Source organism: Hypanus sabinus, chromosome 10 (assembly GCF_030144855.1).
Source record: "Hypanus sabinus isolate sHypSab1 chromosome 10, sHypSab1.hap1, whole genome shotgun sequence".
Lineage (NCBI taxonomy): Eukaryota > Metazoa > Chordata > Chondrichthyes > Myliobatiformes > Dasyatidae > Hypanus > Hypanus sabinus.
In genome coordinates, this window is record NC_082715.1 from 18,710,580 (window position 1) to 18,737,652 (window position 27,073).

A 27,073-nucleotide genomic window follows, 5' to 3' on the forward strand; every position below is an offset into this window, starting at 1 on the left:
GGATCCAGATTACGAGAGAAGATGATATGATGAAGGATAAGGGACAGGTGGGGAATACACGTTTCCCAAATATTAATTGTGTAAAGGAGAAAGGTGAGACAGAACATGTATTGGATAAGTTACATGTACAGAGGGTTGGTCAGAAGGAGCATGGGGTTAAATGTGTAGAAGGTTTGGGTGATCTTGAGAAAGTCATCAAAATTCAAGGTGCAATTAGCCCGATGGAAGTTCAAGGAGCTGGGTTAGGTACAATAGACAGTGTTTTAAGCAAAGAGAGGAGGAATGGGCTAAGAATTCTATACTTGAATGCGCGTAGTATCAGAAATAAGACAGATGAGCTTGAAGCTCAGATGAAAATGGGGAACTACGATATTGTTGGGATAACGGAGACATGGCTGCAAGGGGATCAGGCTTGGGAATTGAGTGTACCAGGGTATACGTGCTATCGTAGAGACAGAAATATGGGAAGAGGGGGTGGGGTGGCCCTGTTGGTGAGGAATGAGATTCAGTCCTTAGCAAGAGGTGACTTGGGAACAGGGGAAGTAGAGTCTGTGTGGATTGAGCTGAGGAACAGTAAGGGTAAAAAGACCCTAATGGGTGTTGTGTACAGGCCCCCAAACAGTAGCGTGGATATTGGGTACAAGTTGATTAGGGAGTTAACATTGGCATGTGCTAAAGGTAATGCAGTCATTATGGGAGATTTCAACATGCAGGTGAACTGGGAGAATCAGGTAGGTGCTGGACCCCAGGATAGGGAGTTTGCGGAGTGTCTAAGGGATATATTTTTGGAACAGCTTGTGCTTGAGCCAACCAGGAACGAGGCTATTTTGGACTTGGTGATGTGTAATGAACAGGAATTGATAAGTGATCTTGAAGTAAAGGAGCCATTAGGAAGTAGTGATCATAACATGATAAGTTTTTATCTACAATTTGAGAGGGATAAGGGCAGATCAGAGGTGTCAGTGTTGCAATTAAATAAAGGAGACTACGGAGCCATGAGGGAAGAGCTGGCCAAAGTTAAATGGGCGGATGCCCTGGCAGGAAAGACAGTGGATCAGCAATGGCAGATATTCTTGGGGATAATACAAAAGATGTAAAAGCAGTTCATTCCAATGAGAAGGAAGGATTCAAAGAGGGGGAAGGGGCCACAGTGGTTGACAAAGGAAGTCAGAGATTGTATAGCATTAAAGAAAAAGTATGACAGGGCTAAGATGAGTGGGAATACAGATGATTGGGAAAGTTTTAAGGAACAGCAGATCTTAACTAAAAAAGCAATACGGAGAGAAAAAATCAGGTATGAGCTCAGTCTAGCCAGGAATATAAAAGGGGATAGCAAAAGCTTTTTTAGCTATGTGAAGAGAAAGAAGATAGTTAAGAACAATGTTGGCCCCTTGAAGAATAAATTGGGAGATATTGTTATGGGAAACAGGGAAATGGCAACAGAATTTAATGCGTACTTTAGATCTGTCTTCACCAGGGAGGACACAAGCAATCTCCCAGATGTATGGATGGGCCAGGGTCATAAGATATCAGAGGAATTGAGACAGATTGACATTAGGAAAGAAACTGTGATGAGTAGACTGGTAGGACTGAAGGCTAATAAATCCCTGTGTCCAGATGGTCTGCATCCGAGGGTTCTAAAAGAGGTGGCTCAGGAAATTGCGGATGCATTGGTAATCATTTTCCAATGTTCCTTAGATTCAGGATCAGTTCCTGAAGATTGGAGAGTGGCTAATGCTATCCCACTTTTCAAGAAGGGAGGGAAGGAGAAAACGGAGAACTATCGCCCTGTTAGCCTAACGTCAGTAGTGGGGAAGATGCTTGAGTCCATTATTAAGGACGAAATAGTGGCACATCTTGATGGCAGTAATAGGATTAGGCCGAGCCAGCATGGATTTACCAAGGCCAAGTCATGCTTTACTAATCTGTTGGAGTTTTTTGAGGGTGTAACAAGGATGTTAGACGAGGGTAAGCCAGTGGATGTAGTGTACCTAGATTTTCAGAAGGCATTCGATAAGGTGCCACGTAGGAGATTGGTGAGTAAAATCAGAGCTCATGGCATTGGGGGCAGGGTTTCAACATGAATAGAAAACTGGTGGCAGATAGAAAGCAAAGGGTAGCAGTGAATGGGTGTTTCTCGGACTGGCTGGAGGTGACTAGTGGGGTACCACAGGGCTCTGTATTGGGACCACAGCTCTTCACGATTTATGTCAATGATTTAGATGAGGGCATTGAAAACTATATCAGCAAGTTTGCTGATGATACTAAACTGGGTGGCAGTGTGACATGCGAAGAGGACGTTAGGAGAATACAGGGAGACTTGGATAGGCTGGGTGAGTGGGCAGATACTTGGCAGATGTCATTCAATGTGAATAAATGTGAAGTTATCCACTTTGGAAGCAGGAACAAGAGGGCAGAGTATTGTCTGAACGGTGTAGAGTTAGGTAAGGGAGAAATGCAAAGAGACCTAGGAGTCCTAGTTCATCAGTCAATGAAGGTGAATGAGCAAGTGCAACAGGCAGTGAAGAGGGCAAATGGAATGTTGGCCTTTGTTACAAGGGGAATTGAGTACAAGAGCAAGGATGCCCTTTTGCATTTGTACAGGGCCCTGGTGAGACCACACCTGGAATATTGTGTACAGTTTTGGTCTCCAGGTTTAAGGAAGGACATTCTGGCAATTGAGGAAGTGCAGCGTAGATTCACTAGGTTGATTCCTGGGATGGCAGGGCTGTCTTACGCAGAGAGATTGGAGAGATTGGGCTTGTACACACTGGAATTGAGGAGATTGAGAGGGGATCTGATTGAAACGTTTAAGATAATTAAAGGATTTGATAGGATTGAGGCAGGAAATATGTTCCAGATGTTGGGAGAGTTCAGTACCAGAGGGCATGGATTGAGAATAAGAGGTCAGTTATTTAAAACAGAGTTGAGGAAGAGCTTCTTCTCCCAGAGAGTTGTGGAGGTGTGGAATGCACTGCCTCGGAAGACGGTGGAGGCCAATTCTCTGGATGCCTTCAAGTAGGGGCTAGATAGATATCTGATGGATAGGGGAGTCAAGGGATATGGGGACAAGGCAGGGACTGGGTATTGATAGTGAATGATCAGCCATGATCTCAGAATGGCGGTACAGACTCGAGGGGCCAAATGGTCTACTTCTGCACCTATAGTCTATTGTCTATATGTAATTGATTTACTTGTTAATTTATTATGTTTTATTTTATTTATTATTATTATTATTATTTTCTCTCTCTGCTAGATTATGTATTGCATTGAACTGCTGCTGCTAAGTTGACAAATTTCACATCATAGCCAGTGATAATAAACCTGATTCTGATTCTGGATCAAAGGTCCTGCTATAGTGTTCGATGTTCTACGAATTACAATTCATGTCCTGTAATAAGTCCGACCTGGGGGAGAATCCATGACTCAATCACTTCAGTCTGCAGAATGAGTAACAGAGACGAGAAAATTACTTTTTTCCAAATTAATTGGCCCCAAATTCCTAAGGAAATACTTCATATTTCTATAGGTGGTCATTGCAGGTTATGTCATCTCAGAATTCCATGTGTGCACCCTACAGATTTGTTCAGCACAAAGCAGTCTCTTTGGCCAACCCTATCCATCCCAGTTGCCATCTCAAACAAGAGAACATCTGCAGATACTGGAGATCCAAGCAACACACACAAGATGCTGGAGGGACTCAGCAGGCCAGGCAGCATCTACGGAAAGGAGTAAACAGTCGACATTTTGGGCCGAGACCCTCCAACAGGGCCCTATTCATACCAGCCATTAGGTACCCACTTACACTAATTTCATTCACAACATGTGGTTTTTAGGTATCAATGCCTTGAGAATTCAAACGTTTGAATCGATCATTTTGAAATTTGGTGAGAATACTGCTTCCACCACAAACTTAGGCACTAAGCTCTAAGTTCAATAATACATTTGAAAGAATACTTTCATCCCTTACCCTGGACCTGCACTCTAGTTTATGATACTGCTGTTGAAGTGATTTCAAATAAATTTTCTATCTACCACCAGATCTACCTCTCATAATTTTGTATAAATTTATCTTGCTCCCTCTCTGGCTTCTCCCATCCAAGCAAAACAGATCTATCTTAACCAGTCTCTCTTCATAAATGGAACATTTCATCCCAGGCATCGTCCCAGTGAATCTCATCTACACTCTCTCCATTGCAATCGCATCGTTCCTACACCAAACAGAATTGCAACAATTCACGAGTTATGGCCTCGCCAACATTTTATACAATTTTACTGTAACCTTTCTGCCCTTGTACTCTACACTTGAGCTAACGAAGGTAAGTGTCCTCTGTGCTTTCATCGCTACCCTGTTTTTCCTGTCCATCACCTTCAGGTATCTTTGGATTTGCACACCATGACTCCTCTGTCCCCTAATACTCCTCAGAGCCTTACTGCTCAGTGTGTGATTCCAACCCTTTTCCCAAAGTCCATCAGCAATCTTAAAAGCATTAATTTCCATTGCTTTGCTTCTTTTACTGACTGTTCACTATCTTCCTGTAAACAGATTATTCTCTTTATTTTTCAAAAATACTACCATTTTCCATCTTACCTTCAAGTTTACTAATCATTCTCCCACATTCATATCCAATTCTATAATGTACACAGCAGTGTAGCAAATAGCACGATGCTACTATAGCTGAAGGCATCAGAGTTCAGAGTTCACTTCTGACACCATCCTCCCTAAGGAATATGTGTGCTTTCTCCAGCAACTCTTGTTTCCTCCCAAAGTCCAAAGACGTACTAATTAGTAGGTTAATTGGTTATTGTAAATTGCCCTGTGATTAGTGTACATCAGGAGATGCTGAGCAGCATGGCTCGAAGGGCAGGAAGAATGCCAGTACCAACCCCTGTGGTACAATATTCATTACAGGCTTCCAGTTAAAAAAATATCCCTCCACCAATTTAGCAATGTACCTTCGATCCCATTGGTCTAAACTATAGGATCAGTCTTTCATGTGGAACCTTGTCAAAGATCTTGCTGAAGTCTAACATCAACACATACTCCATAAATTCAATCAAATTGCTCAGGCAGGATGATTTCCAGATAAGGTCATGCTGACTATCATTGATTATCTCTTGATTTTCCAAGTGCAGATTATCCCTATCTCTCAGGAACTTATGAACCTGCAGATTCCAAGCATTTTCTAGTTGTACTTTTTGAATAAAGGTACAACATTTGCTTTCCTCCAATTACCTGGCATGTCAACCTTGGCCAATGAAGATATCAGCAACAAGCTGGAGATCGGACGTTAGTGTAAGGTCCTCCTGCTCCTCTGGCCAGGGTCATGGTCCTAACGTTCTAAGCTGAGGGAAAGATGCAACTCACACTTAAAGAGTCATACTGCATTGATATAGGGTCTTCAGCTCATCTGGACAATGCCAGCCAACATCAAACAAGAGAAAATCTGCAGATGCTGGAAATCCAAGCAACACACACAAAATGCTGGAGGGACACAACAGGCCAGGCCGCATCTATGGAAAAGAGTAAACAGTTGACATTTCAGGCCGAGACACTTCATCACCAATTCTGGGAATGAAGGGGTTAACAAATGAGGAGCGCTTGGCAGCTTTGGGCCTGTACCCACCGGAAATTAGAGGAATAGCGGGATCCTACTGAATGTTGAAATGACTAGATAGGGTGGATTTGGAGAGGATGTTTCCCATGGTGGGGGGTCTCCAGACCTAGAGGGCAAAACATCAAAACTGAGGAGTAATCCTTTAGAACAGAATTAAGGAGGAATATATTTAGCTAGAGAACAAAGAATCTTTGGAATGCTCTGCCACAGACTGCAGTAGAGGCCACGTCCATGGGTATATTTAAAGCAGAAGTTGATAGTTTCCTGATCAGTCAGAGCACCAAAGGATATGGGATTGAGTAGAATCTGGGATCAGCCATGATGGAATGGTGGAGTAGACAGGATGGGCAGAATGGCCTAATTCTATCCCTATGTCTTAGGATCTTATTAGTCTTTATAAAGGGTCTCATTCCACAATGTTGACTGTTTACTCTTTTCCATAGATGCTGCCTGGCTTGTTGAGTTCTTCCAGCATTTTGTGTGTGTTTCCAACCAACATTCCCATCTAAGTTAGTCCTGTTTGCATGCATTTGGTCCATGTTCCTCTATACCAGGAATTCCCAACCTGGAGTCCATCGTCCCCTTGCTTAATGGCATTGGTCCATGGCATAAAAAAGGTTGGGAACCCCTACTCTAAACCTCTCCTATCTAGGTACATGTCAACTGCTTTTAATGCTGCCTCAACCGCTTCCTCTGGCAACTCATTCTATATACTGACTACCCTCATGCTTCTATTAAATCTCCATCTTCTTACCAATGCTATTTAGATCTTGAATCCCCAACACTGGGAAAGGATCCTGCATGAATTCACCCTTTCTATGCTCCTCATAATTTTATGCACCTCTATAAGATCACTCTTCCCTCTCCTACACTTCAATGAAACAGTCCCAACCTGCTCAACCTCTCTCCACAACTCAGTCCCTCGAGTCTCAGCAACATCTTCAAAACTTCTCTGCACTCTTTGCAGACTAATATAATCCTTCCTACGGCTGAAACTGAATACACAGCCTCATTAATGTTTTGTGCAACTATGACGTAACATCCCAGTTTTTATACATCACAACTTAACACCAGCCAGGAAGGGCATATGTAATGCAACTTCGCTCACTTGATTTAAAAAAGATAATTGCATGTAAGTGGATTTTAAAAGAAAATAAACCTTAATTTTTAAGTTTTTAATTAATGTATATATTAATTAAAGTCTATAGATATAGTTGTCATTTAATTTTAATGTATTTTATATTTTACTCATTTGGGGTGGTGGATTATTGGAGATATGCCTTCACTCTGCAAACCTGCAGGCCACCCTTGGGCAAGGTTAGCTCCCCTTCCCCCTGAACAGGGTGACAGGAAGCCATGGGAGCAGGTGGTGGATGGTCATATGAGCAACTGGTGCATATCACAAGTTGTGGTTGTGCGACCACTGACAGCAGACAGGCATTTCTGAAGAGTATTGATAATGACTGGGGTCACCAGTCTTCTAAAGACACTGCCCAGAAGAAGGCAATGGCAAACCACTTATGCCAAAAACAATCACGGTCACCGTGATTGTTTACATTATACGTCACAGCAAATAATAATCATGATGATGTCTTTATTCATAATTTACATCTCTTTGAACTCTTAAGATATCTTATACCATCAGAGACATTTTAAAGCAAGTCCAAAGCCATTAATAATAGCCAGCTCTCAAAAGCCCATTTGGATAATCAGAAATCTACAGAATGAGGCTGAGCCACCTCTTGCAGCCCAAGTCATCCCAGAGCTTAACTACAGCAATGGAGCCTCAAGAGCAATTAGACTTCAGTGGCTGCAAAATACCAGCACTGGAAGTGGATGAATGTAGAGAATGGACTAGGTTGAAGAAGATCCAGCTCATTGCTTGTGTGTTTATACTCAAGTTATCTAATTAACCCTTTTATTTAATTTGTAATCTTTGTAAATTTACCAATATCAATATTATATCCAGCTCTTAAAAAGGTGCCACTGAAGCCATTGCTTGTTACTGCCAGACCTCAACTTTTGCCACTAAAGCAGCCAAGGCACTGGAATCTGCGGCACTCAGGCTGTTGAGTTTGGCTGACGCACATAAATGTAGGCATAGGAAAATCAAGGTTGGCAATTCCTCTTGAGTAAAGTCTAGGCCATGGGCTCCCACTGCATCTATTTACAATCAAGTTCTGATAGTCAGATGATTCTGAAATCCCTCTAGTTTGGTATTTTGTCCCACTGGATGCTCACTTCACATTTCGTGAAATGTGGCCCAGATTTCCTTTTTCCCTTTATACTCATCAGGCCTCTGGCTCCCACGTTCCCTCGAAATTCAGCTATTTCCGTATCTGATACTACTTTGAAAATCAGTGCATTCAGTGGAAGATGTATAATTCTCTCTTGTGAAATATTAAAAAATGAATGTGTTGGAGCATTAATAGGAATAACATCATAGAGTCCAGAAAATCTGCTACTTTGGCACAACCTGAGCCCTGATATGCCAATTAAAAGAATTTTAAAGTCAATAATTTGGATTTTGTGGACATTTAAATTATGATGTTTTTTTCATCATCTCATTAATTTAAAATATGAAAGAGCCGACTTTGTTTTTTACTGTTTGTTTTTAGTCAAAGCTTTATCTGCCTGCAGTTATCAAAGAACCCACAGAATGAATACAGAGCAGCAGCACTTTGAAAGGGGACTGTAGCATGACACCCACAGGTGCTAATTCTCAACATTCTTCACACGTTCTGACTGTGGAAGCACCATACAGGAATCCAGAAAAACAGCTTAGCATGTGTACATAAGCCCACCACAGGCATCCGTTCAGCAGACACATTTTCCTTACAAGCCTGGTCCAAAAGAGAATAAGGTGTTTTGAAAGATTTGAAGTCTATTTCGCACTACAAAACCATTTAGAAATCACACAACACATTCCTATAAAGTCACTCTCGGATTTTCAAAGATTCAGAAGACAGGGAACAAAATCAATGGTGTAGTGGTGTCCCTTTATTCTATCTGCCTTACATCTTGTACAGAATGTTGTTTTATTAGAATCACAGAACTCAAGTGCCCTTTGGCCCATCTTGTCATGTCAGCCATGATGCCTATCTATGCTAGTGAATTTGCCTGAATTAGATCTATATCTTTCTCCGCTATCCAAATGATTTATAAATGTTGGAAATGTCTATCACCTCCTCTGACAGTTCATCCCAAAAGAGCACCACCCGCTGTGTGAAAAACTTACCCCTCAGATCTCCACTTTCATCTTAAACCCATCTTCTCCCATTATAGACACCCCTGCCCTCAGGGGGAAAAAAAACTGAGTTACTGCTTTACAGAGAAGATAATTCTGTAGATGATAAACACAAGAGATTCTGTAGATGCTGGAAATCCAGAGTAACACACATGAAATGCTATAGGAAATTAGGAGGTCAGGCAGCATCTATGGAGATGAATAATGAGTTGACATTTTGGGCTGAGACTCTTCATGACACCTAAAGATTTAAATCTGAGCCCCTTGTCCTTGAACTATTTACTGACAGAAGGAAATCTTTTCCATTTACCCCATCTAAACTGGTTACAGTTCAGCCTTATCAAATCTCCTTGCTTTGCTGTGAAGAGAACAGGCCCAGACCCTCCTATTTAACCTTGAAGCGCAGATCCCTGGAACTATTCCAGTTAATCTTTCTGGTGTCCTTTCCAAGATCCTCATGTGCTTCCTACAGTAACATGGCATGACAGTGTTGGATACCATTAGCCTGACCAGTATCTTATGCAGTACCGTAGTTTGAGCAAAACTTCTAGTTTCCCCTCTATTTATCAATCATATATGTTTAGTAAATCACTCTTTCAACATACCCTACCACTTCTAAAGATTTATACATGTGTACACACAGATCCATCTGTTCTTATTTATCCAGTACCTACTATTTGGTCCTGTGGACTTCGCCTACTCATATAGGCCGGACCAATTTCATATTGATACCATAGTGTTGTCTCTTCAGTCGGAGTTACATTAATTCTCCAACCATAAAGACAACATCAATCAAACAACCTAGCGGTAACACACTGAAGGAACTCAGCAAGTCAGACAGCATCTGTGAGAGCAGTATGACAGCAGGGGACATAGGGCTTTCATCAATTTTATTACAACCTGAGGCTGAAAACTCTCCACCGAGATTAAGCTTCTAAAAGCTTAGTCTTTGATTACACTTCTGTTTTCCTAACTGGCGTAAGTTCAGCTTTGCACTTCTTTTAACATCAGAAAAAATGGCAGACATTTATCTTGTTCCCAAACAAGACATCTCTTTCCCAAATGCCAAAATCAAATAGGTTATTTTGCATAATGTAGATTCCAGCCCCCAGCTAACACCTCCATATTAAGAACAAGAATGGAATGCACCATCTCAGTGGACCTGTCCTTTACACATCATATAAAAGTAATTGCAAAGAAAACACAACAGCATCTCTACTCCTTAGGTGTCTGTGGAGATTCAGCATGTCATCAAAAACCTTGACTGACTTCTATAGATGTGTGGTGGAAAGTGCATTGACTGTTTGCATTATGGCCTGGTACGGGAGCACTAATGCTTTTGAGTGGAAAATCCTACAAAACGTAATGGATTCAGTCCAGTACATCATCAGTAAATCCCTACCCACCATTGAGCACACATACATGAAACTTTGTCGTAGAAAAGCAGCATCCATTATCAAAGATCCTCATCACCCAGGTCATGCCCATCAGATAGAAGGTACAAGTGCCTCAGGACTTACACCACCAGGTTCAAGAACTGTTATACCCTTCAACCATCAGGCTCTTGAACAAAAGGGGAGAACCACACTTATTCTATTTCTGATGTTCCCGCAACTGATCATCTCACTTTAAGGACTCTTTAACTTGTTACTTCAATTTCTCCTTATTTACTGCTAGTTATTTATATTTCTGTTTGCACAGTTTGTTGTTCATTGATCTCCTTTACAGTTACTGTTCTATATATTTACTGAGTATACCCACAGGTAAAACAATCTCAGGGTTGTATGGATTCTGATAATAAATTTTACTTTCAACTTTTGAACATGCTTGGAATATTTAATATTCCAGTAATATTATAAATATATAAACATTCTTGTTTGGATAAATAATTCATTGTGGGTTATATGTAAAAGTACGTGAATGGCATAACATCACCACACCACCATATCATATGTGTGTGCTTCACTTAAAGTAAAGATGTTTACAGGCATCTCTTGTGCTCCCTTGTTTTTCTTTTCACTCGTTTTATGTTTGGAGTTACAAACCGCAACATTGCCAAATCTTCACAAACTTATCAGAATGCAGAGGCACTGCTTTCTTCATATTGAGCAGATGACAGCATTGAATGTCAACTTGCAGTCAATGAAGAGCATCTGCACTGTGTAAATGTTCCAGGTTTGAGTGAAACACTCATTAACTTGTATATCACATAAATATCACAGCATACATTAAAATACATCATTTGCGTCAACAACCAACACAACCTAAGAAGATACTAGAAGCAGCCTGCAAATTTTGCCCAAAATTCCAGCACCAACATAGCATGCCCACAATGCTTGGCAATACACCACAGAATACAACAGACAGCAGAACAAGCAACACACACAAAATGCTGGTGGAACGCAGCAGGCCAGGCAGCCTCTATAGGAAGAAGTACAGTCGACGTTTCGGGCCGAGACTCGCGTCGGTTGTACTTCTCCCTGTAGAGGCTGCCTGGCCTGCTGCGTTCCACCAGCATTTTGTGTGTGTTGCTTGAATTTCCAGCATCTTCAGATTTCCTCGTTAACAGCAAAACAAGCCCCTTTCCTCACTCCCACTGGCCTACACACCCGTTCACACATACAACCCCACAACAAGCCTCAGGGCCTCTGAGCCTCCAGACTCCAATGGACCTACGGACTCACAGGCCTCTGACTTCCCCAGTGGACTTCCAACTCATAGATCGGGGTCTTCGCTTAATGAAGTCTCCTCTACATCAGGTCTAAATATTTTTGACACAAGTTCTAAGGAGGTTAACAAGAACAAATGGCTTCAGTGAACCATGGAAAATAACAGTTTGGGTTTCTTGATTTACGAACGAGCTCTTCATTTTTATGTTATAAACTGTCGAGGCACCACTGTCCAAACACCACCGGAGGTGGTCAGGCGGATTAGATCTGTAATAATTTAGTCAACAGTTTGGATGTGTTTGTAACATCTCCAAATCCAGCCACTGGGTTTTGGCAGCATCATATCTTTAAAATGTCTTATCCTTCCTTTCCTTGGCCCTGCCACACACTCATGCATCACTTCTTTGTATATCAGACTTCAAGCTAAATCTCCTTTCCACATGCCTCATGTCTGAAAGGCTTCTGAGTCACTCTATATGTCAGTAAAACATATTTCTCTCAATTGCAGAAATATGCCCTTGAGTATAGTTCTACTCTAGATTAACAAAAATGTGCAGGATGATTGTGCAAATGGCAAAACGTGCATATTTGCACTGAAGTAGCCTGTTTCAGTGCCTGATCTGTCAGAAACTTAATTATATGAATATCTTAATGGCTTATACTGAATGCATAGATTCCACGTTTCATCTCAAACAAACTAAACATCAGCGACGTCTAAAAACAAAAGGTATTAAAATGGATACTTGTAAAGCATAATTTTAATTATCATATCTTCCAGTTCAAAAAAACTATTACAAACAACTCATGAATTATTTTCCTTTCTGAATTTTTAACTTTCAGAATATATCCATTTAAATTGAAGTTACTTCTGCAGCTTTGAGGGAATCAGTATAGAGTTGTTACTCAAAGTACATTATCAAAGTATATAAGCAGTATGCAACCCTGAGATTTGTCTTCCCTTAGTCTGTCATGAACCAAGGAAACATCATGGAACCCATTCAAAGAAAACATAAAATGCCAAACCCACAAAGGAAAGAATAAATTGCACGAACAGCAAAAATCGAGCGAATAACACACAGAACATTAAACATCAAACCACAGAGTCATTGAAACAGTCTAGGAATGTTCAGTTAAGTTCAATTTAGCATTGTGTTGTTTGTTGACTATAGGCCACCTCGCTCAAAATCACTCAAAATAGTAATTAAAAAAAGATCAACCAGATACGCATATAACTTGAAATGCAGAGCTTCTTAATGAGTCCACACCACAAGCCACATCGATCAAACCTTGTCCGAGACTTAAGATTCTGGCACCTTCCTCCAGTAGCAGTAAGTGAGAGGGAGAGAGGGGAAATTATGAAAGGAAATTAAAGGTGTGCCTTCCTGAGGAATGTAACAGATCCTTTTAAATTACATCTGTATAAATGCAAAACAGAACAATGTAACGAAAATCATATCACCATTCACCACTATGTTGTTCAGTGCATAATATCATTGTAACAGAGTGGACATGTAACTCATTTCAGTTTGACCACCAAAACAATAAACTCTTATGTGCTTTGTTGTGAGGACAATGAACTTAAACTTTGGATTCTGCTAGGAATCCTTGTGCTAACACTTAAGCAGTACAAGTTGCATCTACTGCAAAGAGTTTGCATCTATTGCGCTGCCTGCAGTTCTTCATCGTTGTGAAGATGAAGTTCTTCACCATGTCTAAATACCTGAACTCACTGGGCATACTTTTGCCAGGAAGCTTGCAATGATTCACCATCACTCTCTGGAAGGCAGTTAGGGATCACTCAACACAGATAATCTTAGACTTAGTCAGCTCCCATCACGGGCACTAGTCTCTCTACCAATGCCCAGAAAGATGCCAACTATCATTAAGGACACTCACCTTCTAGGACATGCCTTCTTCTCTTTAATAGTATGATGGAGGAGTCACAGGAATCTGAAGACACACACTCAACTCTTCCCACCCTGCCAAACGTAAAAATGCTATTCCCTATTCCCAGTTCCTCCATCTCCGCCACATCTGCTCCCAGGATGAGGCTTTCCATTCCAGGACATTCTTTCTTCAAGAATTGTGGTTTCCCTTCTGCCATCATCAATGATGCCCTCACCCACATCTCCTCCATTTCCCGCTCGTTGGCCTTCACCCCATCCTCCCATCACCACAACAGGCACTGTGTCCCCCTTGTCCTCACCTACCACCCCACTAGCCTCCGGATCCAGCATATTATCCTCCTCAACTTCCACCACCTTCAACAGGACCCTACCACTAAGCACATCTTTCTCTTTCTACTCCTCTCTGCTTTATGCAGGGATCGTTCCCCCCGCGACTGCCTGGTCCACACGTCCCTCCCCACAGATCTCCCACCTGGTACTTATCCGTCCAAGCGTAAGTGCTACACCTGTCCCTGCACCTCCCCTCTTACCACCATTCAGTGCCCCAATCAGTCTTTCCAGGTCAGGCAACACTTCACTTGTGAGTCTGTTGGGGTAATCTATTGCATTTGGTGCTCCCAGTGCGGCCTCCTCTACATCGTCGAGACCCAACACAGATTGGGGGATAGCTTCGTCAAGAACCTCCACTCCATCCGCCACAACAGATAGGGTCTCCCGGTTGCCATTCACTTCAATTCTGCTTCAGATTCCTATTCGGATATGTCCATATATGGCCTCCTCTACTGCCGTGATGAGGCCAAACTCAGGTTGGAGGAGCAACACCTCATATACCGTCTGGGTAGTCTCCAGCCCCTTGGTACAAACATCGAATTCTCCAACTTCCGGTAATTCCCTCCCTCTCCCTTCCCCCATCCCACTTTCACTCTGCCTCCTCTTCCAGCTACCTATCACCTCTCTCATGATTCTGCCTCCCTCATAGTGCTTTCCCCTTACATCCCTTCTTCACCTCTCCTGCCTATCCCCTCCCTGCTTCCCCTCCCCCAAACGGTGATCCTTCCTCTGATTAGTTTTTCACCTGGCACATTCCCCCTTCCGCCCACCTTCTTTATGGGGCCCTGCCCCTCCTTCTTCAGTCCTGACCAAGGGTCTCGGCCTGAAATGTTGACTGCTCATTTCTATGGATGCTGCCTGACCTGCTGAGTTCCTTCAGCTTGTTGTACGTGTTGACACACTCAACTTTTCAGGAACAGCTTCTTCTCTCTCCTCTGTGATCAGATTTCTGAACAAATCATGAAACCCATGGGCTGTTGTGCACTTATTTATTTATATATATAAATTTCGTACTGTTATTCGCAGTACTTTTATGCATTGCAATATACTACTGCTGCAAATCAACAAAATAAATGGTATCTGTCAGTGATAATAAACCTGATTCTGATTCATTGGCTGAATGCCCCAGTGGTGGTCCATGGCTCAGAATGTGAAAGAGAGCAGGACACTAAAATTTTCCTACTCCTCTTTGAACATTCAGAGGTGATGAGAAACAGTGAGATCCACCCACATGCAACTGGATGGTCTATGACAGGAAAGCATTAAAGGCAGAAGCAGCAAAAGCTTCAGCAGTCAGACTGAAGATTCGGAGGGACACCGATTGAAATACCTGCACTCAGAGACTGATAGTGTAATGTATTTAATATTTCAAAGTAAATTTATTATCAATGAGAAATGGCACAATAAATTTAATATCTCAGTAAAATTTGAGTAATAGTGTAGATATGTTGTTTGATTAAGCATTCTTTGTTCAGTTAAGTAATTCTTTCTAGGTTAAGTGTAAAAGTGCATGAACGGCATACATCATTGCACCACCACACCATATGCGTGTGCCTCAATAAAAAGCAAAAAGGGAGCGTGCAGTACATGCACCCCTGGTCTCCCCATGGTTTCCCTTTGGAGTTACAAAACATAGTGGATAGCTTTGTGCTTTGAGTACTGTGTAGTACATTGATTTCCCTGTCAGAATATCTGTGTGTATTACCAGGGAACACAAAGAAATCTAACATCAATGTTGCATTCAAAAAATAAACATTTACAAAGTAAAAAGCCGTTTATGTTGTATTGACCAGCATTTCCTGTTCTTTGTTTCAGAGTTTCTGGGATCTGCATGTTCTCCCACCTCTGCCTGTAAGGAGTGTGTACGTTTTCCCCATGGCCACATGGGTTTCCTCTGGGTGCTCTAGTTCCCTCCCACAGTCCACAGATGTACTGGTTCGTAGGTTGTAAATTGTCATTGTAAATTGTCCTGTGGTTAGGCTAGTGAAGGAAATACTGTGCAGCATGGCTCAAAGGGCCGGAAAGACCTATTCCACATTGTATATCAATAAATGAACTGTCTCATCACAAGCTCAAACAGATATTGGAGCCCACACTCTCCAGCTGGAATATGTTGTGTAATTCCATGCATGACTTTAGCTTGTTGCATGTATATATACTAAGCTGGAAGTTGCAACTGTTGCCATTACATTTGTCTTTTTAAAAAAAAATCACCGTCTTGAATTATAAATTGGAATAATGTTGCAGTCCATTATTAGAGAAACATCCATTACAAGTCTGAGTAATTTTATTCACTAAAAAGGATAACGTCTTGCTTTCAGCCGCAAAGTAGAATGATGATGTTATCTATTGCTGTATCCAAGTAAAGAAAAAGTAAACAAAATTAAACAGAACATTATCATAGCAAGTTGAATGGTCGACGTGACTGAATTGTGATCTATATTTGGCTGGACTGAAGTGCACAGGGCAAATGTAAAACATTGGAGAAGTCATTTGGGGCCCAGATCTTGTTGGGCTTTCAACAGTGTTTGATATTGATAGCTTCAGAGGTCATTTCTTTCGGCACATATGCAGTCCTCACTTAAATTAGAACACCTCTTGTTCTGCCACTGAAATATCACAATCATAGAAAGCTTGCTGACAGCAAAGAGAATCCATTTCTTGTTTTTATTGATTACTTCCAAATATCACAGGTGACACTGTTCATTTATGTGCTCTTGTTGAAGACGTGTGACTGATGGAAAATGCAGAAGGCATTGCCCTGTATTGTTAGCAAGTTGCCAGCATGGATGTTTTTTTATAGACTGTGATATTGCAGGTGATGGCATTGACAATTCCACATTTCTACTGGTTGAGGTAAGAGATTGACACTATCAGCAGCTGTAATAACAACTTTTGCTATGGCATCTAAAGCAAAAAGTCATCAGTATTAATGATGTAGCCTGGGATAATGAAAGACCTGGGACTTATTTAATGACTGTATGCTTAGTGGCCACTTTATTAGGTACACCTGTACTCCTGCTTGTTAATGTAATTATGTAATCAGCCAATCATGTGGTAGCAACTTACATAAAAGCTTGCAGACATGGTCAAGACGTTCAGTTGTTTCTCAGTACAAACATCAGAATGGGGAAGAAATGTGATCTAAGTGATTTTGGCTAGGGAATGATAGTTGGTGTCAGATGGGGTAGTTTGAGAATCTCAGAAACTACTGATCTCCCAGGATTTTCATGCAGAACATTCTCTATAGAGTTCATAGAGAATGGTGCAGAAAAACAAAACATCTAGTGAGTGGCAGTTCTGTGAGTGGAAAATGCCTTGTTAATGAGAGAGGTCAGAGGAGAATGACCAGACTGTGGTTCAAACTGACAGGAAGGAAACAGAAACTCAAATAACAACGTGTTACAACACATCAAACTTTGAAGCAGTAGGGCAACAGCAGCAGAAGACCATCCACTCAGTGGGCATTAAGGAATGGAGGTACCAAATATTGTATATTAGCTACCATTACGATATACAGTAAAAGATTAATGTCAATGTCACAATTGTAAACACAGGCTGAAGCCATTTAATCTGTTGCTTCAAATTAAGTTAAATATTCATTTTAACAACTGTTTTAATTACTCCTTTATATCATAGAAAAAAATCTAATTTGCTTATGTTGTCTATTAGATTATCTATTGCAGCAGCGAAGTTAGAAGCACAAGCTGGTCATAAAGATTTTGCAATGAACTTCGAGTTTTCTATATTTATTCCATCCTGGATATCCAATGTCTGTAATCATCAATCAATCTCTCAAAATCAAGTGGCTTGGAGATATTATTTTCATATTAATTTATTTATCCAGCATTTAGATAAAATCATTATTTACCAGCTTGTGTATAATTAGACCATTACTGGACTGCCACATCAGATAATCCTGACAAATGACTGGATTGGGAAAGTCACAAAACAACTAATGGTCTAAAAGGAAATGCCAATATCCAGTACACATTAGAAAACAGAAAATAATATTAGTGGGCATTCTGCTCAATTGGATATACTGTACATTCTTTCTTCCATCCCACTCAGAGCTATTAGCTTTTTAAAATTTTAATTTGGCTAAGAATAATTTCCAGCCTTATATTCTCATTGATTTATCTAGCTTTTCAAAAAGCTATCATCTATCGTCTTTTGTTTAAACCAGCGCTGTTTATTTTTTAAGAGTCAGCTAGCTTTGTTAAATTGCATGCATAATTAAACATGACAATTTAGTCTTATATTTATAAGACGATTACACCATAAGATAGAAGAGCAGGATTAGGCCATTTGGCCCATCAATTCTGCTCTGCCATTTCATCATGGCTGATCCAGTTTTCCTCTCAGCCCCAAATTTCCTGCCTTCCCTTGTATCTCTTCATGCACTGGCCGGTCAAGAACCTATCAACCTCTGCCTTAAATGTACACAAAGACTTGGCCTCCACAGCTGCCTGTGGCAAAGAATTCCACAGATTCACCACTCTGACTAAAGAAATGCCTCCTCATCTCCGTGCTAAAAGTACAACCCTCTATCTGGTGGCTGTCCCCTCTGGTCTTTTATCCTCTTGTAGTCTCTGCAGCAGGTGGACAGCAACATCTAGGCCATACACCGTAAGAAACTGGGGCAGAATTAGGCCTTTCAGCCCATTGAGTCCACACTGCCATTTCATCATTTTCTGATTTATTATCCCTCTCAACCCCATTCTCCTGCTTTCACCTCGTAAAAATCCTTTGGAAGCTCATAAGAAAACAGACCCAAAATCAGCAGAGGGAAATCAACAAAGTGATTATGAATCCCAGAAATAAATTCGTCCGTTCTTCACATATTAGGAGATCTGTGCACACCCGTTATAATAGATGGCCAAACATAAGGCATTTTACTCCAATTAATGGAGAGGCAGCTGAAATGTGTGCTTGATCAATGAAGTAATTTTATCTGTTTGCTGCTGATTGCTACCTAGTATCATGTTGATATTATGTTTATATATTGGAATAATGGGTCACAAATCTTTATTTAGTCCAAAGTATGTTTGGTTATTTTTCACCTTTGTCGGGATGAGGTTTGAATCCAACATTGGGCAGAGTATGAATCTGAGAGGTCTTGATGGAAAGGTAGAGTTGTAGATGTACACAGCATGGAAAAAGATCCATCGGCCTATATGGTCCAATCTGACCATCAAACATTAATGTTCAAAGTACATTCATTATCAAAGTATGCATGCAGTGTACAACCCTGACGTTCATCTTCCCACACACAGCCATGAAACAAAGGACCACCATGGAACACATCAAACATCCAAAAAGCAAAAAAAAAACAAATTACATAAAGGGCAAAAAAATGAGTAAAGACCACAGCGTATAAAACAACAGAGTACTTGAAAACAATCTGGGAATGTTCCGTATTACTGCAGGCCACAGAGCCAGCTCACCCTGATCAGAATCTCACAAAATACCAATGAAAAAGGTGTAACAGAAACAAGAGTCCAGCACCAACCTCCAACTGCATTGAGCATGTGGAGAAAAAAACGGTCATATATAGGCACCTTCCTCTGGCAGCAGTGAGCAAGTGGGAGAGAGAGACTGATCAAACACAGGCAGATGGTGCTGAACACCTGCACCCCTTTGGCTCTCGTCCTCACTGATTTTCAATCTTGCTCGATGTTTTAATCGGTGAGAAATGGATTTGATCATGGGCTTGTCTCCGGGTTTCTTGGCCTGTAAGGCTGCACACTCCACTCAAAACCTCACTGAACTCCCTTGGAGACAACAAAGTGCCAGATTGCTCAATTGGCCCAAAAAAATCCACCATCAAAATGCAAATGACAGGTTCCAATAGTAGCAGAGTCGTACTTGAAAGAAGATGAAGTATAAGAGGTAGTTTCATGAACTGTCTGAAGGATGTTGCCTTTGGTCGCGTTCTTTGCTGACGCCATCTTCTTTGACTATTTACACTCATCTCATTTGACCCTCCTCAGCAACTCTCCCCAGATTCTGTCTCTCTCTTGGTCACTATAGGAGAGTTACAGTGATGAATAAACCTATCAGCTCACATATCTTTGGGATGTGGAATTAAACCAGAGCACCAGGGGAAAACCCATATCATCACAGGAAAAACCTGCAAGCTTATAAACAGTAAAGATACTGAAATGAATATCAGCAAGAAAAAGTCTCATGATAGTATACTGTATTTGCTGACATATACATTCTTTGACAATAAATCTACATTGAAATTTACTTTGAACCTTGTATCAATAGCTGAAGATATACCTTTTTAAACATAAATAACCTAAGCTATTGAAAATGGCTATAAACAAAATACCCCAATCAATGAACTGATTTATTAATTGTAAAACTTAAAAGGAAATCTCGCTCATGACATCAATCCAAGTTATTTTTGATTAGTTATTGGCTTTAATATTTCCAATGTCAAACTGATAAGAGAGTTCTCTGATGTCCCCAACATATGGTGGTGAGGAGTACTCCTGATAATTTCTGCATATACCTGACACTTCTGCTTCTTAGTTGATTCTATTCCAGCCACCTGCTTTACCATCCAGCAAAATGTTAAAATTTATGAAGCCACATAATTATGTATTCTGTTATCTAATGTTCACACTTCAATCATCAAGAACCACCATCTCTCTTCTTGCTATTGCGATCGGGAAGGACGTACAGGTCCCACATCACAGGGTTCAGCAACTGTTAATACCCTTCAACCATCTTTGCTCAGCTCAACTCTGAATTGATTCTACAACCTACAGACTCACTTCAAGGACTCTACAACTCGTGCTCTCAGTATTATTTATTCATTAATGTATTTATTTGTTTGTTTAGTTTGTCTTCTTTTGCACATTGGTTGCTGGTTTTTCATTGATTCTATTGTATTTCTCTCATCTACTGTGAACGTCTGAAAGAAAATCAGTCTCAAGGTAGCTTATGATGACATATGTATGTTTTGATAATAAATATACTTTGAACTTAGAAACCCTATTGTCAAGCACCAGGAATTTATTTGTCTTGTGCCATTCAATTTTAATAAAGGATTGATTTTATGTAAAATGCAGCAGTAACACATAAATGGAAATTTGGCCCAGATCCATCGATTCTCTGTGGAAGAGCTGGCCTCCAGCCGGTCTCCTGGTGTACTGAGAGGGCTCTTTAAAAGCACCATCCCATTTTCCATTGGCCGCAATGCTGCATTTGGTGCAGCAGCTGCCTGTACAGTGAGCTGCCTCTATCTGCTGAAGTGTGTGCAAGACTTGTTTCAATGCCTTTAAGGGAGAATAGACCACAATAGTGATTTTTAAAGCAAATAACAGTCCAATTTTTGAGACTTCTTATGTGGCACTAATGCTACATATTGTGCTCATTTAGTTAAAGGATGTCTCCTTAGAACAGAAATGAGGTAGAATTTCTCTAGCCAGAGGCTGGTGAATTTGTGGAATTCATTGGCACAGATGGCTGTGAATGCCAAGTCATTGTGTGTACTTAAAGTAGATGTTGATAGGTTCTTGATTAGTAAGGGTGTCAAGGTTATGGGAGAAGGCAGGAAAATGGGTTTCTGAGGGAAAGTAAAACAGCCATGACGAAATAGCAGAACAGACTTGATCGGCTGAATGGCCTTATTTTGCTCCTAAATCTTATGGTCTTGAGTGAAAATGCCTCTTTTTCATTTTCTGTTTGTTCCCATATTATGAGCAATCCATTCTCTAACAAAACATCAAAATGGTGCAAGTTAACTCAATATCTAGGGTATCATAAAAATTCATGAGCCCTGCACAATAATGACTGGTTTTCTCTCTCCGTGCATGCTACCTGAGTGTTTCTAGAATTCTCTGTTTTATTCAGGAATTTGGTGGAGATAAGTGTTTACCAAATGAGGTGTAAGGAGCTCCTTCCGTCAGCAAGCAGGTCACCGTTGGGCAAGGTTCCTGCTTAGCCCCCGGATCAGGGTCACGTGAAGCAATGGCGGAGCAGGTGGTGGATGATCGTCTGAGCATCTGGTGCACATCACAATTCCTGGTTATGCGACTACTGACGCCAGGCAGATGATCTCTGAAGAGCATTGGTAACGGCTGGGGTCACCCATCTTGTAAAGACACTGCCCAGATGAAGGCAATGGCAAGCCACTTTTATTTGCCAATAACCATCCTGGTCAGGACCATGATCGTCCATGTCATACAATATGGCACATAATGAATGAATTACAGGAATTTTGAAAATTGAAGTTGCTCTATTGCTTGATTGTTTTGAACAATTTGTCAATGTCTATGGCGAGTCAGATGAAACTGTTTTACAATAGGAGCAAGCTGAAATATAAATTACTTTGTATAATTCTGATGGCAGATCACAGCTGCACTTGGTCTGGCCTATCTCTGTAACACCACAGAACTGAACTGCTGCCAGCCCAGGATAATAGGGTTCAGTTCAAGGTTATTCTCTCAGCAGTTGTTAAGTTTCCAGTTTGGGACATAATTTTTTTTTTACCTAAATGCTGATAGTGAAAATTAAGAGACAAACAAGAAAAAATCTGTAGATGCTGGAAATCCAAGCAACCCACACAAAATGCTGGAGCAACTCAGCAGGCCAGGCAGCATCCATGGAAAGCAGTACAGTCGACATTTACTCTTTTCCATGGATGCAACCCGGCTTGCTGTGTTCCTCAGCATTTTGTATGTGTTACCAAAACTAAATGGGTGATTCAAAAAATCTCTTGATTGCTTTGAAGCACGACACTGAAAGAGGAATGTATTTGAGCCTATCATAAATTCTGAAGAATATTTCTTGGGAAAATGGATCAAACCTTGTTTTCCAATGAATGCCCCACGGCTTATTAGTAGGTCCTTACATTTAAGATAACTGAAAAAGCCATTCTCTATATTTAATGCAAATGGTCTAATATTTTCAGCCATTCATTGAGGATCAAGCTCTGTGATTCTAAGGAATTTACAGTGGAAAGTGCATATTAACGGTCAAGGATATTATTAATCTTTGGTTGCTCCAAACAAGATCCACTGTCATTCCCAGAAAGGCCAGATGGAGAGTTCAGGATCTACCACTAGATGGAAGATAATGTTTTGGACTTAGGAAGAAAGGGCAATTTCATCAATGCTGGATTGGGGTTTGGAGCACGGATAATGGAAATAGTCTGCCGGTCTCTGGATTTCTAGGGCTTTCTCAGTCCACCAAGAGTTCATTAGAAAGGTCAGTGAGCTGCTGTTGCGAAAAGGAAACTCTCTAAAGACAACATCAGAATCAATCTGAAGAAATTCGACATTGCACCTAAAAACTGGGAAGACATTGCACTCAACAGGTACACCTGGAGGAAATCTGTTCAAGAGGGAGCTGGTACCAAGAACAAGCGGCAGCTGCAAAAGGAGAGACTGAACAATGAAAAGACCCAATCGCGAGCTACAGCAAACACTCTTGCCCATACTGCAGAGGAATCTGTGGATCCTGGATCGGCATCTACAGCCACCTGAGGGCCCAACAATGGACAGCAGGAGTTCCCAACCTTTTCTTATAATATATATACCATGGACCCCACCATTAACCAAGGGGTCCGTGTCTGTGCCTTAGGAGAACATCATACACAGAGAGTGGTGAGTGTGTGGAATGGGGTTCCGGCGACGGTGGTGGAGGCGGATACGATAGAGCCTTTTAAGAATCTTTTGGATAGGTAGATGAATAGTGGGCTGTGGGTAACCCTAGTAATTTCTAAAGCAGGGACATGTTCAGCACAACTTTGTGGGCCGAAGGGCCTGTATTGTGCTGTAGGTTTTCTATGTTTCTATATTTCTATACTTGACTCAAGAGATTGCACTGCACCACAATGGATATTGTATAGTGGCAGAAAAATAAGTATGTTTACATAGCTTGAAGAAATGGGTCTGGCGGAATTTAACAGGAAAAGCCAAAGGACTTCCTGCCCTGAATTTCTATTCCCTGGACCACCTAGAACAGTATAGATGAATCTCAAACCTCATGCCATATAAGCATTATGCAGCATGATTTCAGACTGAAATACTGTCATTGAATGGTGGAGACATACAGCGGAGAAACAGCCTCTTCTGCCCACTGAGTCCTTGGCATTTGCCAATCATTCATTTGCCCCAATCCCACATGAATTCATCAACCCCCTCCCCACCTGCTCTCAGGGTCTACCACTCTCCTATGCATTAGGAGAAATTTACAGAGGCAATTAACATTCTAAATTATAAACACAAGAGACAATGCAGATGCTAGAAATCCAGAGCAACAAACACAAATTATGGGAGGAACTCAGCAGGTCAGGCAGCATCTATGGAGAGGAATAAACAGTCGACATTTTGGGCTGAGACCCTTCGTCAGGACTGGAAAGAAATGAGGAAGAAAGCAGAAAGAATACTGGCTCCTTCCCCCTTCCTCTCCAGTACTGGTGAAACATCGACTGCTTATTCGTCTCGTAGATGCTGCCTGACCTACTGAGTTTCTCCAACATTTTCAGCATGTAACATACCAAGCTAAACATTTTTGAGATAAAATTGGAGCACCTGGAAACAAAAACACGCACGGCCACAAAATGAACATGCAGACTTTGTGCAGACATTGTGCGTGGTACAGATTGAACCCAGGCCCCTGACACGTTGTGGCTGTGCTGCCCAGTTTAAAAAAACACACAATTACAGCATACACCATATTTTTCTCAAGTTGGTTGGCAAAGTATTAACATTTTTAAAACAAAATCTGACTGCATCTCAAAGCAGAGCTCCTGAAAACAGATGAACCTAGAACATACGGCAGCTTTGGAAACATATGCAAGCAGTTTATTGCTTACAGAAATTGTGTGTTGAGTTACAGGATATTTCTCAAAACAGAACAAGAATATTCACTTTTATATTACCTTTTTTTTTCAGTTTCATCTGCATACATGGCAATGATAGGGAATTACAGGGGCAGCATGGTAGTGTAGTGGTTAGCACAACACTTTACAATACCAGCAATCCAGGTTCAATTGTTGCTGCTGCCTGGAAGGAGTTTGTACGTTCTCCCTGTAACTGCAGGGGTTTCCGCCGCGTGCTCCAGTTTTCCTCCCAGAGTCCAAGGACGTGTACCTGTTAGTAGGCTAATTGGTCATTGTAAATTGTCCTGCGATTAGGCTAGAATTAAATTGGGGTTGCTGAGCGGTATGGTTCAAAGGGCTGAAAGGGCCTATCCATGCTGTATCTCAATAAATAAAAAATAATGAGTGTGTAATGAGCTGCCAGCACAAGTGGTGCATGTGAGCTCGATAAGAGAGGTTTGGTTAGATACATGGATAGTAGGGGGTATGGTGGCTATGTCCCGTTGCAGGTTGACGGGAGTAGGCAGTTTAAACAGTTCGGCATGGATTTAAGTATGAGCTAAACATCTCATAAATTGCCCCATTACACTTCAACGACATTTGAGCCCAAGAATTTTCCAATCATTAAGTGTACTGCGAGAGGTTGTTAAAGTCGAGTGATGTAATGGAAGCAAATTTCTGACTGGACTTGAAAGGGATTCAGACATTGCACTGATGTAAGGGGTATGGAAGTGGGAGAATGTCGCATATCTTCAGTGAAAGAATGTTGAAAGAATCTGCCTGAGAGCTCTGGCCATAAACAGTAAAGAAACTTCCATTTTTTTGGTTTGCTCCTGAGAAACTGCTTCAGTTATTATTTGAACTGCATTACAGATAATCTGATTTCAAACTCTAGGTACAAAGAAAACACAGCATTTTTGCCAGAAACTCCCTCCTGCCTTAAAAGGCACGCTAAACGCCTGACCTCCTCTCAGTACTAAACTATTGTACACGCAATCCAAGCAGCCTGGAATTTCGTCTGCTAACTTCCTTTACACAGTGGGCAAGTTGTGGGATACAGGTTACAGTGGAGGGATAATTGTGGGTGGCGTGAGAGAGTCAGAACTAGAAGCACCAGAAGCGGGGATCTCGAGGGTCATGTCCCCTCGGATGGGGGAAGTGGGGAGGGGTGGAGCAAGATTTCAGGTGAGGTGGCAGGAGGACATGAACAGCTACAAGTGGGAAGTTGGGTTAGGCTAGTGCTGGTGTTGTTTCTAGGCCTGAATGAAGTGCACAGAAATTGCTGATGAGGTGAGAATGAGGGGGAAATGGCATATCCAGAGGGGCTCCACCTGAACAAGGTCAGCATTAGTGGAGATGGTCCCTCAGCAATCTCACAGGATCTGGCTTGAATGATTAGTTCCACTGCTGGATTACACATATACAACTGAAATTGGCTCACTTAGGAGGACAACTTCTGCTCTGGTGACAATTCCCCCTGGAGACCACTCCCATTCCAATACACCTTGAGTCCATAGAAACTGCTGACATCTATTTGTCTATCTAGGTCCACACTCTCCAGCAACTTTTCCGAGGTCTGATCTACTGTTAGCTGTGAGCTCCAGTAAATTGCCCAACTGCCCAGCAATTAGATGAACCCCAATACGTTTAGGTCAGCAACACACACAAAATTCTGGAAGAACTTAACAGGTCAGGCAGGCCAGCATCTAACGGCAGGAATTCACTGTCAGTGTTTTGTACTGAGACCTGTTATGTTCTGTAACTACAAAACATTAAATTAATTCAAAGGACGATACAGGAGTCCAAAAATGCAGGTGTAACTTTGTCTTTACTTTTAACATGTGAGCGTGATAATGAATGCAATTAATGCAATTTTACCTATGACACATAATTATTTCAACAAACAAAAATGCTTGAACAAACAATACACATACAAGATTACTGAAATGTTACTGAAATATTAAATACACAACAAGACCCTTCATCAGGACTGGAAATTACAGGGGGAAGAAGCCAGAATAAAAGGCGGGGTACCTTTACCTTTTCTACCTATCACCTCCAAGCTTCTTATCTCATTCCACCCCCACAACTATCTTCACCTATCACCTGCCAGCTTGAACTCTTCCTGCCCCTCTCTCAACTCTCTTATTTTGGCTTCTTCCCTCTTCCATTCCAATCTTGATGAGGGTCTTGATCCAAAACGCTGATTGTTAGGTTCCTCTTCTTAGACCTGCCTAACCTGCTGAGTGTCTCCAGCATTTTGTGCATGCATTATTTTGAATTTCCAGCATCACATAATCGCTTGTGTTTACAAATTAAGGTCGGGCCTCTTTTCATGAGAAAGTCATGGTAAAGGGTGATTCATGACTGGAACTGCCAAGCTTATTTAAAGCAAAACTGAAAGTTACACTCGCATGTTGAAATTATCCCTCTTTTGTCACAGAGGAAAATATCCAGTGTTT

General features: G+C 41.3%; 1 protein-coding gene across 1 annotated transcript in view; it reads right to left on the minus strand.

Moving 5' to 3' along the window:
• Positions 1-27,073, minus strand: part of cep85l (centrosomal protein 85, like) — a 317,796-nt gene that overhangs the window by 96,931 nt on the left and 193,792 nt on the right. The window lies entirely within an intron of this gene.